This window comes from Lepus europaeus, chromosome 7 (genome assembly GCF_033115175.1).
Source record: "Lepus europaeus isolate LE1 chromosome 7, mLepTim1.pri, whole genome shotgun sequence".
Taxonomy (NCBI): domain Eukaryota; kingdom Metazoa; phylum Chordata; class Mammalia; order Lagomorpha; family Leporidae; genus Lepus; species Lepus europaeus.
The window spans coordinates 6070577-6086604 of record NC_084833.1 but is presented as its reverse complement, the minus strand read 5'-3'; positions in this window follow the sequence as shown (position 1 = coordinate 6086604).

Below are 16028 nucleotides of genomic sequence, written 5' to 3'. Positions count from 1 at the left end.
GGCCGGGGGTGGGGGGGGTGGGGGGGTGGGGGGGTGGGGGTGGGGCCTCTCCAGCACCAGGGAGGAGCTCGGGGGCCGGCTTCTCCCACCTGTTGAGGGAGCTCCTGGTTTTCTGCTCTGAGCCCTGGCTGAGCTGCCCAGTGGGCACAAGCGCTGTTCAGTGCAGCCCGGTGTTGCAGGGCTGGGATGGAGCTCTCCCTGGGTCCCCAGGGGTCCCTGCTGCTGGAATCCAGGAAGGGCTGTGAGGGGCGCGCGCGCGCACACACACACACACACACACCCCCGCCAGCCCGCCCGCGCTGGCTCGGGTCACACACTGAGGCCAGGAATAATACTGAATGCCTAGCACCTGCCAGCGCGGGCCGAGCATTTTTTGTTCATTTTTTCCCTCACACTCATCTGAGCCCAACCCTCCCCTGGCCAGAGCAGCCCGTGGCGCACCTTGGCATGAAGCGCCGTCAAACCCGCCTGGCTTGCAGTTACTCCCGCCAAGCCTCAGTTTTTCTCCCTGTGAGATGGGGGTCTGGTCATCCAACTAACAGAACCTGCCACGTGCCGGGTGCTTGCTTGCCAAGCAGCCGGGTGTGCCCTCGCCAGGCTGGGCACGCGAGCAGTCAGCACTTGCCCAGCCATGCTCATAGCGGAGGGGGTGCTGGCACCGTGAGCGGAGGCGGGGGGCCTGGGGGACCAGGAACGCCTCTCGCAGGAAAGGACATTTTTCTGGAAGCTGGAGGGTGACTGAGGGGAGCCTGCAGGAGACCGGAATTAAGAGGACCGAAAAAAAAAAAGAACCGAAAAAGAGGCTGTCGGCCGAGGGGCCGAGGGGCCGAGGGGCCGGGGCGTGGGGGGGTAGAGAGTCCAGCCTTCCAGGATCTACAGAAAGGCCAGTGGAGCAATGGGGTGGGGTGGGGGACAGCAGTGGAGCTGGGAGAGGTGTAGTGAGAATTTTTTTTTTTTAAACTAGGAACACCCTCAACTTTTTTTTAAAAGATTTATTTATTTCATTTGAAACTCAGAGTTAGAGAGAGATAAGGAGGGGCAGAGAGAGAGAGAGAGGTCTTCTATCCATTGGTTCACTCCCCAAATGGCCACAATGATGATCCGAAGCCAGGAGCTTCTTCCGGGTCTCCCACGTGGGTGCAGGGGCCCAAGGCCTTGGGCCATCTTCCACTGCTTTCCCAGGCCACAGCAGAGAGCTGAATCGGAAGTGGAGCAGCCGGGTCCCGAACGGGCGCCCATATGGGATGCCAGCACCTCAGGTGGTGGCTTTACCCATTATGCCACAGCGCGGGCCCCAAGAATTTTTTTTTAAGATTATTATTTATTTATTTGAAGGGTAGAGTTACAGAGAGAGGGAGAGACAGAGAGAAAGGTCTTCCAACCACTGGTCCATTCTCCAATTGGCCACAATGGCTAGAGCTGGGCCGATCCGAAGCCAGGAGCCAGGAGCTTCTCCCGGGTCTCCCATGGGGGTGCAGGACCCAAGCACTTGGGCCATCCTCCACTGCTTTCCCAGGCCATAGCAGAGAGTTGCATGGAAGAGGAGCAGCCGGGACTCAAACCAGCACCCACATGGGATGTCAGACCCCAGGCAGAGGCTCAGCCTACTACACCACAGCGCCGGCCCCTTGGGTTTTATTTTCTTCACAACGGGGCTGCCTTCATCCCAGGAGAGATAACAGCTGGAGCTCATGGTGATGCAGCTGGAGGAGGGATGTGGAGACTGGAGGAGAGGGTGCCGGAGAGGCAGGTGGCGTGAATGGCTCCCCAGTGTCTGGCCGGAGCCCCTGGGGGCCTGAAGCTCTGTGTGGCACCTGCTGACTCTGAGATGCTTGGAGACACGTGAACCCAGGTCAGACAAGAGACGTGTCCTGGAGACACAGGCCGGGGTCATGGGCATTCAGGGGACATCTCTGGCCGTGGGAAAGCACGGGGGAGAGAGCAGGCCCCAGCGTGAACCAGGCAGGCAGGGGGAGGAGGCAGAGTCAGCCCAGGACCAGGAGGAGGGGCAGCGGGAGCAGAGAGGAAGCCCGGAGCCGAGGCAGGTGGAGCCCGGGGCCCTGAGTGTTCACGAGGAGGTCTGGTGCCGTGGACAGTGACGTGGGCACCTCAGCCCTTCATCTCCAGGGGCTGCGGGGTGACTGTGACCCAGCGAAGGCGCCCAGCTGCCCCAGTGCTGGAGGCTGCTCCTGGGGCCAGTGAGGGGAGTGCGTGGGGGCACCGTGTGGCCAGGGCCAAGGAAGCCACCCTGGCGTGGGGGTGCTCCCCAAATGTCCTGGGAGATGGGTGGGCTCGGGGCTCTGTAGGGACAGAGAAGAGCCAGGGGCCGGGGCCCAGGAGGCATCCGGACTGCACACGTGCTCTGGGGCCTCTGGAACTCGGCCGGCGTTACACAGCGGGTCGGCGGCAGAGCCAGGTCTGGAACCCACGGCTCATTAGCGGGACTGGCCAGACGGGGCCGCTGTGCCGAGTGACGACAGCGGTATCTCGGGAGTTCCCAGAGCCCAGTGGTGCTTTCCAGCCGCGGACGATCCTGGCTGCGGCGTGGGCTGGGAAAATTCCCCAGGTCTTCTCTGCCTCCATGTCTTCGCTTTTCAGCCAGGAACAAGGAGCCTTGAGCAGATGCCTGCCACCTTGGAGGGCCTCGGCATGGCTGTGTCAGCTGTTTTCACCACGGGCCAGGGCTGGGGGCCGAGACGGCCCCGTGCTGCCTCTCTGAGAGGTTCCCAGGCTTCCCAGGCTCTGAGGAAGGTGATGCGGTGGGAGTGAGTGGGCGGAAGCTGGGCCAGGGCCAGGGCCAACGCTGGGAGCAGGGAACGCGAGCCGGGGCTCTCACGTGGGTGGCAGGAGCCCAACCCTGGGGCCATCACCAGTGTCCTGGGATGGCACTGGCAGGAAGCTGGACTCAGGAGCTACAAAGGGCACCCAGCGCACTGAAGTGGGTCCCAGGTGTCCTAACGAATGGCTTGGGGGCTGGCTCTGTGGCTAGAAGGCTACGCCTCTGCCTGTAGTGCCTGCAGCCCGTATGGGTGCCGGTTCAAGTCCGGCTGCTCCACTTCCAATCCAGGTGCCTGTTAATGCGACTGCGAAAGCAGCAGAAGATGGTCTGAGTGCTTCAGGGGCACGGCACCCACGTGTGAGATCCGGAGGAAGCCCCTGGCTCCTGGCTTCGGCCTGGCTCGGCCTTGGCCATTGCATTCATCTGGGGAGTGAACTAGTGAGTGGAAGATCTGTGTGTGTGTGTGCTTTTTTCTCTGTATCTCTGCCTTCAATAAATAAACCTTTAAAAAACAAACAAAAAACCCACAGAGGTCTCAACTGCTAGTAAAGTGCCTGCTTCCAAAGACACTTTTTTTTAATAAGACATTTATTTATTTGATAAGTAGAGTTACAGAGAGAGAGACAGAGAGGTCTTCCATCCCGTGGTTCAATCCCTAAATGACCACAATGGCCGGAGCTGAGCTGGGCCGAAGCCAGGAGCTTCTTCCGGATCGCCCACGAAGGTGCAGGAGCCCAAGCACTTGGGCCTTCTTCTGCTTTCCCAGGCCATCAGCAGAGAGCTGGATCGGAAGAGGAGCAGCTGGGACAGGAACCAGAGCACAAACGGGATGCCAGCACCACAGGTGGCGGCTTAGCCCACTACTCCACAGCGCAGGCCCCAAAGACACTTTTCTGAAAGTTAGAGTGCTCTGATGTGCCACCCACAGAGGGTGCCAAGCTGCTGAGCACTGAGAGACAGGATGGAAATGAAGTAAACCCATTTCACACCCTCCAGGCGCAGGGAAAGGCCAGCTGAGCCCCGCCCAGCCGCAGCCTCTGGGGCGCTGAGGCCTAACTGGCGGCACTGTCCCCAGGACTGAATGAGCCACTTCCTGGAACACACCCAGCACGTGCCTGGCCCAAGGAAAACACACCTAAAGTGAGGCTGCTCACGTTCATCTGTGTCGCCCGGCCTTTCCTGTCTCACAGACACGCCAGGCTGCTCACGTGGCCGTGAACAGCGAGAGAAAGTGCCTGCTGGAGCGGAAACAGGCTGCTGGGAACGTGGGTTCTGGAGCCACCCATGGCCATGAGATCCTATGATCACCCAGGAAGGGCCTCCCTCCCGCCAGGCTGGGGATGCTGCATAGATGGGTGTGGCCTGGCCCCTGTGACGGTGCCACCAGTCCTAGGTGCAGGGGAGGGCCTGGAAGGGCCGAGCCTGCTGCTTCCCCAACTGCACAGCTGTGCTAGGCGGTGCGGCCCGCAGGTCTGCCCCCCACCCCCCGTCCTAGGCTGTGCGGTCAGCATGTCTGCCCCCCCCCCCCGTCCCAGGCTGTGCGGTCAGCATGTCTGCCCCCCCCCCCGTCCCAGGCTGTGCGGCCAGCATGTCTGCCCCCACCCCCCCGCCGTCCCAGGCTGTGCGGCCAGCACATCTGTCCCCCACCCCATCCCGTCCTACGTGGTGCAGCTCGCACTTCTGCCCCGGCCCCCCACCCCCGTCCAAGGCTGTGCGGCCCACATGTCTGGCCCCCGTCCTAGGTGGTGCAGCCAGCACGTCTGACCCCCACCCCATCCTACGTGGTGTGGCCCACACTTCTGCCCCCTGTGCTAGGCTGTGCGGCCCACACGTCTGCCCCCCCCCCCCTGTCCTAGGCGGTGCGGTCAGCACCAGCACGTCTGCCCCCCAGTTCTAGAAAAAAGAAAGAGAGAGAGGTCTTCCATCCACTGCTTCACTTCCCAATTGGCCGCTACAGCCGGAGCTGCACCTCTCCAAAGTCAGGAGCCAGCAGCTTCTTCCCGGTCTCCCATGTGGGTGCAGGGACCCAAGGGCTTGGGCCATCTGCTACTGCTTTCCCAGGCCACAGCAGAGAGCTAGGGGGCAGACGTGTGGGCCACACCACGTCAGCATGTCTGCCCCCGTCCTAGGCTGTGCTGCCCGCACGTCTGCCCCTCCCCCGTCCTAGGCTGTGCGGCCCGCACGTCTGCCCCTCCCCCGTCCTAGGCTGTGTGGCCCGCACGTCTGCGCCGTCAAGGACTGTGGAGGGGCTCTCCTTTCACCCGGCCTGCAGCCGGCCTGCAGCCTAGGCAGGGGCATGGATGCTGGCGAGGACAGGAGGCTCCGGTGTCAGGGACAGAGGAGCACCACCCTGCTTACTGCAGCCCCCTGTACCCCGAGTTCTGTGCTCTGGCTCCACAAGTCTGTGCTGGGAGCTTGGTCCCCAGGGTGGTGGTGTGGGGAGGTGGGGCTTAGCAGGAGGTTCTAGACCAATTGAAGGGTTGCTCTCGAAAGGGATTAAGGGGCCTTAGCATGCCCAGCCCCCGCCTGCAGTGCCTGCATCCCATGTGTGTGCTAGTTCAAGTCCCGGCTGCTCCACTTCCCGTCTAATTGTCTGGGAAAGCAGTGAGACGCGGCCCAAATACCTGGGCCGCTGAACTCACGTGGGAGAGCTGGAAGCTCCTGGCTCTCGACTTCGTCCCAGCCCAGCTCGGCTGGTGTGGCCATTTGGAGGGTGATCCAAGGGATGGAAGATCTCTCTTTCTCTCCCTCCCTCCCTCCCTCCCTATAACTCTCTCTTTCAAATAAATAAAACACGTCTTTTCTAAAGGATCAAGGTCTTTCTCACGGGGCCTCAGCAGTTCACCCAGGGGGATCGCTGGAACACCCCGACCCTCGCAGTGCCACTGTGGCCCAGCAAGTTGAGCCATCGCCTGCGGTGCTGCCTTCCTGTAGGGCATCAGTCCGAGTCCTGGTTGTTCCACTTCTGATCCAGCTTCCTGTTGCTGCGCCCGGGAAGGCAGTGGGAGATGGCCCCAGTGCCTGGGCTCCTGCACCCAAGTGTGGAGTTCCAGGTTCCGGCTCCGGCTCCGGCTTGGCCCACCTGTCACCGCGGCCACTTAGGGAGTGAACCAGAAGATGGAAGAGCTCTCTGCCTCTCCTTCTCTTTCTGTAACTCTACCTTTCAAATCAGTAAATAAAACTTTTTATAAATAAAAGCCTGAATCTAGGAGTGGACTTTAGCCTAGCAGTTAAGGGCATTGGCTACAACACCCATGTCCCACGTCCGAGTCTTTGGTTCAATGCCAAGCTCTGGCTCCTAACTGTCAGTTTCTGGTAAGGCAGACCCCAGGAGGCAGTGGTGATTCCTCGAGTCACCGAGCTCCTCCACCCACAGGACAGACTGGCTGAATGCCTGGCTCCTAGTATGGTCCCGGCTCTGGGAGGCATCGGAGAACCAATGGCTGATGGGGCCAGTGCTGTGGCACAGTAGGTTAAGCCTCTGCCTGCACGACTGGCATCCCATATGGACGCTGGTTCAAGCCACAGCTGCTCCACTTCCAACACAGCTCCCTGCTAATGGCCTGGGAAAGCAGTGGAGGATGGCCCAAGTGCTTGGGCCCCTGCGCCCATGTGGGAGACCCAGAAGAAGCTCCTGGCTCCTGGCTTTGAATCAGCCCATCTCTAGCTGTTGTGGCCATTTGGGGAGTGAACTAGCAGACAGAAGATCTCTCTGTCTCTCCCTCTGTTTGTAACTCTGATTCTCAAATAAACAAAATGAATCTTAAAAAAAAAAAAGAGCCCATAACGGGAGCGCTCTGCTTGCCAACCTCTCAAATGAAGAGGGAGAGAGCCGGAGGCCCCTGGCCACGCTGAGCCTGCCTCTGGGCCTCTTCACGCCTGCCAGCGCCATCTTCCCTGATGGGGCGCAGTCAAGAGGCCCCCCTGAAAGCTGAGCTGGTGCCGGAGCCAAGCCCTCGGGCCTCCAGCACTGCAAGGTGAACAGGCTTCTCCTGGAGTAGGCTGCTTCAGGTAGTGTAACACGAAGCCGAGGCGTGGATGCCGTAGGGCTCAGACACATGCCTACCTGTAGCATGGACTGTGTTATGGGAGGGGGCAGTGAGTTTAGGGAACCCAGAGCCGGAAGCGTGCCCATCCCTCAGCCTGGAGGGAGCCGGGAGCTCTGTTCAGTGCACAAACGTCCGTGAAGAGTCCAGAGCAAAGGCAACCAGTGCCTCACTAGCAACATGGGCACTGACTCCAGGCCCACGGAGAACTCACGTCTGCTCGGCGCCGTCCTCGTCCAGCAAGAGACAGAGACCGAACACTTTGCACGGGGTTCCTTTATTGCTCGGCAAGCAGGAGATCCAGCTTCGATCTCTTCTGGGCAGGAACTTCCCTTACACCCGCGTAGCAAGGGTTTATATGCACAATACACGTCACAAATCAGGTGATAGGCTAGAAGCGCGGGGATAGGACAATCTCGTGGCAAGGCGGGAAGGAGCGAGCTAGAGCGGGAAATCTAAGGCGGGAAGGAGCGAGCAAGAGCGGGAACTCCCTGAGATGAGGAAGAACCCGGAAGCAGGGAGTCGGCGCCATCTTAGGGGCACGGTTCCTCCGGTCTGGTTCCCTACATCTCCCTCCTTTTGTTTTTGCACAAATCACATCCCCGACGGCCCTGGCTCATGAGGGCCGGGAGAATATTTACTAGGCAGAGAGTAGAGGTGCATACCCAGCGTGCTTGTGATCCGTTAGTTACGGAACTTCAAGGGCCTGGCCACAACCCCTGATGTCTCCGTTAGGGATCAGTTTTTATTCCCTTTTGCTGGGGCAGGCTGGGAATTGAACCTGCATGCATATGCATATGCTCTCCCAGGACCCCCGGAACCCCCGGGTGGACTCCTGCTGCAGTACCTTTGGTCTCGCATACCCAGTTTTCGCTCCCCGTCAGGGATGGGTGATACAGCCCAATGAATGAGAGGGGGAACAAGACAACTCGAGGAAGGTGTGTGCCTGATGGAGGCATTGTCCAAATGTGAGGCGTGAGTAGGGATGGGGGGACGAGGGTTTTAATCGCTGGTATGGACCCGGTCATAAGTCATGCGAGCCAGCATGGCATATGCATCCGGATCACGGTGATGGAGAGCAGCATACGCTGCCGCGCGGAACTGATGTCTGACGCTCTCCAACTTGTTGTTGATGAAGGAGCTCACCCAGCGAAGTACACAGGGACGTCTCGTTGTTTTGTTGCAATTTGTCGTCCTGTGAGAGCGTGGTAATCTCGGTTATCTCGGGGGAGATGTCGTCCGTAGGTGATAGAGGTGTATCTTGCGGCGGCGGGGCTGTTTTTCTGACCAATCTTTCCGGTATCCAGAGAGGTTCTCTTCCAGATTCCTGTGGGAAGACACAGACCGCGCCTCGGTTCCAGCATAATACCGGATCCGGGCCGTACCACTTTCCCGTGAGGACATCTTTCCAACGGACATAGCCTCGTGAAGATGGCTCCTTTAACATGTGTCTCTCAGCGGGGGACATAGAATGATCTGTCAAATTCAAAAAGTTTATAGTAAACAGTGCAAGGGAGAGGCGCATTCGAGGGGTTTTGCCCGTGGCAATTCCCTCCTTTTGTTTTAAGAGAAAAGCCTTGAGGGTTCGATGAGCCCTTTCAATTATGGCCTGTCCCTGAGGGTTATAAGGGATTCCAGTTTTATGTTGTACCTGCATACGGGTGCAGAAATCTTGGAATGATTTACTTGTGTATGCAGGACCATTATCTGTTTTTAAAGTTTTTGGTTTGCCCCAGGCTGCCCATGCAGCAAGGCAGTGATTAATGACATGGGTGGTACGCTCACCCGTCTCCAGAGAAGCAAAAATTACTTGGGAACAGGTGTCAACTGACACATGAACATACTTTAAGGTCCCAAACTCGGATATGTGGGTGACATCCATCTGCCAGATATGTCCTGGTAGTAATCCTCGGGGATTAACCCCCACCGAAGGCACAGGGGTTAAAGTAGGGCATGCGGCACAATGGCGAACAATATCGCGAGCGGCAGCACGAGAAAGACCGAATTTGGCGGCAAGGGTTTTTGCGTTTACATGGAACTCTGAATGAAACTGGATAGCCTGCTCTTCTGGGGAAGAAAATTGGAGTATTCAAATGGGGCGTGTGGCTTGATCAGCTATAGCATTGCCTGTGGTCATGGGTCCAGGTAAGGAAGAATGAGCTCTAATATGAGTAATAAAGAAAGGAGCAGACCGATTCCAAATAGATTTTTGCAGGGTGAGGAAAACTGTCGCTACGGAGGATGAAGAATTGACTAGTCCTGCGGCCTCAAGGATAGACACAGAATTAACCACATAGCGTGAATCAGACACAATATTGACAGGTCCGGGGAAATCAGAGAAGACTTGGTTAACTATAAGAAGTTCAGTTACCTGGGGGGAGTTAGTAGCGAATTGGAATGTTTTTGGCACAGATCCTGAAACAACATATGCACCGACTCCTGTTTTAGAACCGTCGGTATACACTACTGGGGCTCCCTGTAAGGGCTTTTGGGATGTGGACTTTGGAAAAATAACTGGGTGAGACTGAACAAAGGTTAGCAAAGGATCAGAGGGTGTTTTGTTTGTAATAGTTGCGGAAGTGGAGCAGACTAAAACCGCCCAAGCATCAGTACAAGCGATTAGCACACGTACCTGTTCCATGGAATAGGGGACAACAATGGTGGATGGTTCGCGTCCAAAATGTTGGATAGCCCTCTGAATGGCTAGGAGAGTTATCTCCGCCACTGCCACGGGATAGTAACTAATAGATCTAGTAGATGACATTGAGGGATGGATCCAGAGGAGAGGCCCATCCTGCCATAGGACCGCGGTGGGCTGTTTAAGGGTGTCGAGGACCCAAAGAGTAAGGTCTCCCGCAGGGTCCCAACGTTTTAGGGCAGCTTTACTAAGGGCATCGTTGACAATTGACAGTGCTTGTTTGGCCTCAGAGGTGAAGGTTCGGGGGGAAGCAAGATCCGGGTCTCCTTTAAGTATATTAAAGAGGGGCTGCAATGCAGCATTAGGAATGTTAAGGTAGTGCCTAATCCAATTGATATCCCCTAAAAGTTTTTGTAAGTCATTTAGAGTGGAGATAGCATTGATTTTTATTTGAATTTTTTGAGGTCTAATTTGAGTAGGGGCGACTATAGCCCCAAGATAAGAAACTACAGACGACAATTGCACCTTATTAGGTGCAATATGCAGCCCTGCCCCTTCCAGCACTTGTTGGAGTGTACTGTATAAGGCCAGGAGCCTCTCTGCTGTGGGGGCTGCACACAGTAGGTCGTCCATATAATGTAGGCACCTGCAGTCGGAATATCGGTCTCTAAGAGGTTTTAGTACTTGGGCTACATAGACTTGACACATGGTGGGGCTATTAGTCATACCCTGAGGCAAGACTGTCCACTCCCAACGCTTGTCCGGTTGTTCCTGGTTCTGGGTGGGGACAGTAAAAGCAAAACGTGGGGTATCCTTTTTGTCCAATGGAATGGAAAAGAAACAATCCTTAAGATCTATTACAATAACAGGCCATTGGTTGGGAAGTGCCGAAAGCAGAGGAAGACCACGTTGCACAGGGCCCATAGGCTGCATCTGTGCGTTGACTGCCCTAAGATCATGTAAGAGTCTCCATTGACCTAATTTTTTGCGGATGGCAAAAATAGGCGTATTCCATGGAGAGGTGGATGGGATCAAATGACCAGCGTTGACCTGCTCCAAGACCAGAGTGTTGACTGCCTCCAGTTTCTCCTGAGATAGGGGCCACTGTGGAACCCAGACGGGTACGTCCGTTAGCCACGAGATGGGTAAAGGCTCCACTGGTTTAGGAGGCGAAACAGTGACCCCTAGGAAAAACCCAGGCCAACTTTACTTGGTCTTTGTTTTGGTTCAATGGGGGAAGGGTGGCCCTGGAGCTGGACACCGAGTCCCTTGCCTGGGACGTAACCCATATTTTGTAGCATAGATCGTACTGCAGGGGAAGTGGTGACCAAAGCAACATCCATTTCGGCCAGGACGTCTCTCCCCCAAAGGGAAATGGGTAGAGGTAAAATGAATGGAGAAAACTGTCCTCTATGACCCTCGCTATCCTGCCATGACAACAAGGCTGCACTGATTTTTGGGAAATGAGCAAAACCAAGTCCTTGCAAGGTTTGTTCCGCCACATTTGTAGGCCATGTACTAGGCCAGTCCTTTGTTGCTATAATGGATTTGTCGGCTCCTGTGTCTAAAAGTCCCTTAATGTCCTTGCCATTAATCTGCAACACTAAAGTGGGACGTTCATTTAAAAGCATATGTAAGCCGGTAAAATTAATGCCAGAGGACCCAAAGTTACCAGCGCCGCGAACGTGGTTTTTAGCTGGGATTAAAGAGTGAAGACTGGGCAGTAATAACATTTGTGCGATACGGTCTCCAGGATTGATTACTAAAGGTCCCTGAGGGGCCTGAACCATGATCTTTACTTTACCAGTGAAATCAGAGTCAACTACCCCGGGGATCACAGCTAGCCCTCGGAGGGCGGCGGAGGACCGACCCAACACTAATCCAACCGAATCCGGGGGCAGAGGACCGGAGCAGTCGCTCTCCACTAATTGTACCCCCATCTCCGGAGTTAAGAGGAGAGGGGAGGTGGCGCAGAGGTCCAGGCCTGCGGACCCGTGAGTGGCACGGGCTGAGGGTGCACTGGGTGTAGCGCAGACACGGGAGGTGGAACCTGAGAGTAGATTTGATTTTGGGGGCTCCTCGCTGGGTTGGGGAGCCCCCTCTGGCCGTTTTTTGGCCCCTGGGCGCTACCTGTAAGTGGGTTGCCATCGATATCGAAAGCAGAACGGCATACCTCTGCCCTATGAGGGCCCTTGTGGCAACGGCGACAAGGCTCTATGCCTGAAGGCTGTGCCGTGGAATACCCATGGCTGAGATTGGGGCAATCGCGTTTTCTGTGACCCGGTTGATGACATTGGAAGCAAAGTCCTGAAGATATGGGGGGTCGGGTCGATTTAGATTTTGGACTGTTTTTTTTGACTTTTGCCAGCATCGCAGCTAGGCCCGCATTAGTAAGTGGCCCACCGGTATCTCTGCAGTATTTTAACCAGGAGTCCAGAGATTTATGTCTATATTGTCGAAGAATGTTTTTGCACTCTTTATTAGCCTGCTTAAAAATAATTTGTTTGACCAGTGGCTGAACGTCAACCTCGGAAGGGAAAATACGCGACGCAGCCTCAAGTATGCGAGCGACAAAATCAGCGAAGGGTTTGGCCGTGCCCTGAACGATCTTGGTGAGGTGGCTAGCTGAGTCACTTGGATTGGACGCCTGCCTCCACGCACGTTGGGCACAGTTGGAAATTTGCCTGTATACTTGTCTAGGGAATTGGGTCTGGTCAGCCTGATAAGGTCCACGCCCTAAAAGCATATCAGCATTCCACGTAGGGTGGCCGTCCTCAGCATTTTCATCTGCCTGGTCATGACAGCACTCTGTATTCATAGATTGCCACAAAAGAAAGCCGCCTGGACTTAAACAGGCCCGAGCCAATTGGGTCCAGTCGCTAGGTGTTAAAATGGACTGGCCGACTGATTCAAGGAGTGACAATGTGAATGGGGCTGTGGGTCCATAGTCATGGACCGCAGCCTTAAGTTGTTTTAATACTGTCATGTCCAATGGTTCGTGCCGGGCCTCTCGCGTGCCCAAAGCCAAAACAGGGTAAGCCTGAGCGGGGGCAGCGGGAGCGCCAGTTCGCAACTGTTTCCAGGCTTGTTGATGAAACTGTCTGCCTGAAAAAGGTGGCACATTTGGGACGTTTAATGGCCATGGCGGCACGGGTGTTAGATGGGGCTGAGGCACGCCTACATGACCGCCAGTAGGAGGCGCTGCGTCTTTAATCTGATGGGCGGGCACGACATCGATAGGAGGAGCCGTAGGCACTAGAGGGCGTAAACAGGCATCTTTTAACTTTTGCCGCAGCTGCGCATACGTAGGAGGCGGGGATTTAGGATCGCCGTCCCCTTCCCCCTCAGACTCAGAGGAGGCGGAGCCACATTCGGAGCCTGAGGCCAGTGAGGAAGTCTGGCATCCCGTGTCCTTAAATTGTATGAGGTCCCGGGCGCCGTCCGAGCTCTGAGAACGAACTTCCTCGAGAGCCTCGCGAACCGCCGTAAGAGTCGGGCGGTCCGCTCCCACCGACCTCTCCTCTTGGAGGCACGCCCGCAGTAGTTCCCATAAGGGGAGAACAACGGGGTCGATATCGGGTTCCTGGGGATCGTTAACTGTGCGCCGGAGATCCTTTCCTAATTTCTCCCAAGACTCAAGAGTTATTTGGCCCTCGTGGGTGAGCCACGGCGCAAAGAAATCAACACTTCCAAGGAACCTGACAAGTGTGGTCTTAGAAACCTTAATCCCTTTGCTACGCAATAATGCTTTTAACGGATTAAGCAACATTGAATGGCTAGATGAATTTCCCATTTTCAGTTTAAAGCGGGAAGACACGTCCGCTATCTTATTTTCAGTTTAAAGCGGGGAAACAAGTCTGCTATTCTTTCAGTTTAAAGCGGGGAAACACGTCCGCTATCTTAGGGTGCATCCACCCTCCAACCACGAGATATACCTCACTCGCGGGGCCCAGACGGTAAGACTGATCTCGCTTACCTTCTACTTACCGGGCAACGTAGAGGAAGCTCCCCGTACGGGCCACCAGCTGCTCGGCGCCGCTCTCGTCCAGCAAGAAACCGACACCGGGCGTCTCGTAGAAGAGCTCTTTATTACTCAGGGCGCGGGAGATCAGACCTCGATCTCTGGCGGGCAGGAACTACTCGCACATCCGGTGGTCGGGGCATATATACGCAGTACACGTCACGAATCATATGATTACAAGGCTGTGTCAGGATAGGACAGCTCAGGGGTAGCGCGGGAAACTTTGCCGGGGAAGAAGAACCCGGAAGCAGGAAATGAGCGCCATCTTAGCGCTGCGGTTCCTCGGGTTTGGTCCCCTACAACGTCAACACCCAGTCCTCGGGGCAGGCAGTTGGCCTGGCCGCGGAGACACTGGCTGTGGACCCGCATCTCACGCTGCAGGGCCTGGGATGCAGCCCCGAGGTCAGTGTCCTGCAGCGACAGCTCCAGCGCTTGGGTTCCAGTCACCACGTGGGAGACCTGATGGACTCCCAGCTTTGGCCCCAGCACGTTCCCGTGTGGGAGCAGGTCCCGAGTGCCGGGATCGTCAGCTCCCTCCTGAGTGGCTTTGGGGCGAAAAGCCCATTGTTGCTTGAGCTCAGCTAGGCTGGAAAGCCAGAAGCATGACAGAGTTTAGTCCCGAGAGCCGACCTGAGCTGCCTCACTCTGCCCTGACCGCGTGAAGCACCGCCCGCACTCAGGAGTGTGCAGGCGCAGTGCCGAGGTCCAGCGGCCCTCCCCTGACAGCGCAGGAATTGCAGCGGGGAGTGGCATCAGAATTGTCCCCTTCGCACTCCCTCTGCCGCAGCAGGGGCAGCCGGGGTAGCGCAGGCTCGTCTCACTGCAGGCTGCTTTAGCATGGACATCTACAGGAGTGATCGGGCTCGGTCACGATTTGTTTCCGCAGTTAGCTGACACCATGGCCATGAGAAGCCCTACGTGGTCGTAGGAATGTTGTCACGGATGTTGGAGGACTCCCGGGCTCCATGCCAGCAGCCACACTGCTTCCCAACTGGAGCTTCAAGGTTGGCACACTTCGGCCAGCCTGGGCCTGGGTCTGTCCATCCAGCTAAGGGCTTCGCAATCTTACTGTCCTTTGCAAAGGGCTTCTGGTTTAGTTGCTTTTCTCCATCACCTTTCTATTCTCTATTCCATTTATTTCCACTCTGATCTTTTTTAAATTATTTATTTATTTGAAAGAGTTACACAGAGAGGGAGAGAGAGAGAGAGAGGTCTTCCATCTGCTGGTTCACTCCCCAGTGGCTACAACAGCCATGGCGGAGCCAGGAGCTCCATCTGGGTCTCCACATGGGTGCAGGGGCCCAAGCACTCGGGTCACCTTCTGCTGCTTTCCCAGGCCACAGCAGGGAGCTCCATCAGAAGCGGAGCAGCTGGGACACAAACCGGAGTCCGTATGCCGCCCCCCTTACTTCATTTTAACATAAAGCTGGGGGTGTTCCGGGGCAGTAGAGTGAATCACAAGAACTCCGATTCACTTGGGTCAGTCCTAATGTCCAGGGGTCACCTGCACCAGCACTGCAAACCCAAGCTAGGGCAGGAAGATCCCGAGGCACAATGGACCCTCACCCTGGTCTCCTCTGGGAGTCTGTCGGCCTCAGGGGTTCCCCGAGAGGGAACAGCTCCCGCGTGGCAGCCAGGACCCATTCGGGGCTCCCACGTGGGAGCCAAGAACCCAAGGGCTCCCCAGGTGTGTCGGCAGGCAGCTGGATCAGAAGTGGAGTAGCTGGGCCTCAAGCCAGCACTCCGATACAAGACGTGGGCATCCCAGGAGGCAGCTGGACGCGCCGAGCCACAGCGCTCGCCCCCACCTGACTTCGGTGCCTCCTCCATGCAAGTGTGGTGTGCATGCTTCATCGTGAACGCTACCTGAAAGGGTGCAGGGACCCTGTGCTCCCGGGATGAGCCCTAGTCCTGTCTGTCACCATGAGGAGCTGCCCTCCACTCCCCAACCCCACCCAGAGAGCAGGCAGCGGCCGGCACCTGCCTCTCTCCCGCCTCCATGATTCCTCCTTATGAACAGGAAACAAGTGAAAGGCCACTTACTGCTTGGCTGGTCACACAATGCGGTCAACAGGTGGGCACGGCAGACACGGGGGACACGCAGGAACAGACCCCGAAGCTGTCAGGGACGGCGGGTATGCCTGACCCTCCCTCTAGAGGGCGTGCTCAGCACGAGCATCCTGGACAAGCCACGGAGACCCAGGCCAGCCTCTCTGCCCCGGGAGCCCCGTGGAGAAGTCCTCCCCCTCACAGCTCCTGACCACGCCCTCCAGCAACCCAGCCCGGGTCTGTTTTACGGATGAAGCCCAGGGAGGCGAGGTCTGTTTCTCCAGGCAACGCAGCCGGGAAGCACCAGGATCCAGGATCGAACCCCGGCCTGCCGGATTCCAGTCCGCGCCTTGGCCACGCAGCCGTGGAAACCGAGGCAGAGTGGCCCTGACCTGTGGGACCTTCAAGGTCACGGCGAGGACTTGGGGTCTGTGTCTAAGTGCCGGGGGAGACAGTAGAGGGTTCTGACACAAGGCTGGAGGCTCCCCTTTCCTG